Source organism: Saccopteryx leptura, chromosome 5, assembly GCF_036850995.1.
Source record: "Saccopteryx leptura isolate mSacLep1 chromosome 5, mSacLep1_pri_phased_curated, whole genome shotgun sequence".
Taxonomy (NCBI): Eukaryota; Metazoa; Chordata; class Mammalia; order Chiroptera; family Emballonuridae; genus Saccopteryx; species Saccopteryx leptura.
In genome coordinates, this window is record NC_089507.1 from 21,978,788 (window position 1) to 21,981,275 (window position 2,488).

Consider the following 2,488-nt stretch of genomic DNA (forward strand, 5'->3'; position numbering starts at 1 on the left):
AATATATATAATATATAATATAATGATCATGTTTATATAATATAGTGATTATGTTTAAAAAACATACACAGATACATACACAACCAGGTATCACTGTTAACTTCATGTTAAAATATACTTCTTGTTTCTTCTTATTGCATGAAACATGGTTTATTTGTGTTCTCAATTGCATTTCTAAGTTCCTCAATTTGAAAATATTGAAGGCCTGCTTTGCTATGGCGGTGATCCCCTCGTACTCCGGGCAGCCTCCCAGGGAATACTTGCAGGCTAGCAAGGGGTCCATTGTGCTGAAGCTGTACTGGCAGCATTTGCCAAAGACCTGTAAGAATTTTGCTAAGTTGGCTCCTCAAGGTTGCTACAATGGCACTGAATTCCACAGAATCACCATAGACTTCATAATCCAGAGAGGTGACTTAATAGGGACAAGTGAAAGTGTACATCTATCTATGGCAAGCAGTTTGAAGATGAGTTTCATCCAGACTTGAAATTCACAAGGGCTGGATGCTTTGCAATGGCCAATGCAGGACCAGATACTTAAGGCGGCCAGTTTTCTGTGACCCTAGCTCTCTGCACTGGCTTGACGGCAACCACACCATTTTTGGTTGTTTGTGCCAGGGTATAAGAATGGTGAATCTAGTAGGAATAGTGGAACCACACTTCCAGGACTGACCTGTGGACAATGTAAAAATCATCAGGCATATCTTTCTAGGTAGTCTTGCTGCTTTCTTCAGTTCACCAGGTTTTTAAGACGGACTAGCGAACCAGCTTCCAGATGATCTAGAACTCCATTGCAAATCATGGAGCTAAGGTGGCCTCGCATCTTGGGTAAATTAGAGGTGGAAGTGTATTTTAATAACATGCTTATATTCACTTTTCCCTGAGCCTAGATTGACCGAGAATTTGCAGAAATGCCCACACATGATCTTAAACAGGTTACTGTTCACTGCTTTTTCTTGCATTTATCTGCTTTGATACACTCGGAACAAAATGAAGCCAACTCCGTCATTTTGCAGTATCCAACCATACTTCTTTCTGGGAAGATTTATATTCTAGCCTACACTGCAGGCTCTGGGGGCTGATGGCCACCAAAATCAAAACCAAGTGATGGCCATCAGTCTTCTGAATTCTGTGCACACCCTATTTCAGTCTCTTACATGTGTTTTTCCTGAGAATGTCTGCATCTCTCCATATATTTGCCCTCTTTAAACAAGGACATCAACACTGCCGTTTCTGACACTTAGACATCCCACACAAAGCCACATTTGATTTTTGCCAAATGAAAAATGTATCCAACAATCAAGTTTGTAAAAAGATGTCAAGTGGTGAATGATAATGTATAATAATCAAATAGTTAACTTATTAAAAGGAAGAAGTATTGACCAGTTTTCCCCCCAGGAAGGAGTAGTCATCTTTAGTGAGCATAAGGACAAACTATGAATTCTCCTTAAATAAGTAGCATTCTCATAAAGAAGTATCACTTCAAGTTTTTGTTTTTTAAACCTAAGGCTTTAAAGAAACTACAAGATGTTATACAAGTTGTTGTTTATTTTCAATCTTTCTGATTTTGGTGGAGGGGGAGATGAGAGATTGGAAATTAATGCCTATGCAATACATAGAAATTTCCTAAATAAAATCTTATTGATGGTTGAAAAAATACTGAAGACTCTCAAAAACTAGTAAAATTATTTTAATTATCTAAATAATACAAAATAGATATTGATTTGCAATTTGTTAATTATGCATGCCTTTCAGCCTTTTCCCCCAGAATTCACCAATTCGAGTCAAAAGGAGAAATTTTTCTTAATATCTCAGATGCTTCCTTATTTATCTTTTCAAATGCAGGTCCAGTTTGACATCAAATGTCATTATATTTGTGTATGTGTGTTATATTTTTGCAAGAAAGTTATGCTGGATTGAATAAGGCATGCACATAAACACAGAAAATATTAGATAGCATGATTTCTTCATTTGTTATGGCTTTTTCATCATCCATTCACTTTGCCACTGATTTACTATTTATAGTAAGAACATATTGGGAAAAACAGAAAAGGATAAATAGTTTCTACTTCCAAAGAGCTCAAAATTAAATTACTTGAGCCTGTTTCACAATAAACTGAATTTAAGAGAGTTTGTTTAAGGACCAGAGTGTACAAGGAAATATATTGAGTGTTGGAGAAGATACAAAAATTAAGACAACAGAATACTTCTTTCTTAGAGCTTTGTATGATTGACAATTACTCTCTATGTAAGTAATCAGTGTATTCCAGATTCTAGGTTCTGCTAACACTTATGGTAACTTCTAACAAAATAGAGAACTTAGATTCTGCCAAATATGCCTCTAGGTGTCTGTGCATATTGTCTCAATTTGATCATCTTATAAATCCTCCGTGTTAAGGACTATTATTTTAATTGTACAGATGAGGAAACTGAAGTGCAGAGGTACATAATTTGTTCAAGGTGCAGGGAAACTCACTATGGAGATGCAAAT

General features: G+C 36.1%; 1 pseudogene; it reads left to right on the forward strand.

Moving 5' to 3' along the window:
• The first annotated feature begins 215 nt into the window (after positions 1 to 215).
• Positions 216 to 747, forward strand: LOC136406449 (peptidyl-prolyl cis-trans isomerase-like 1 pseudogene; annotated as a pseudogene).
• The last annotated feature ends 1,741 nt before the right edge of the window (positions 748 to 2,488 follow it).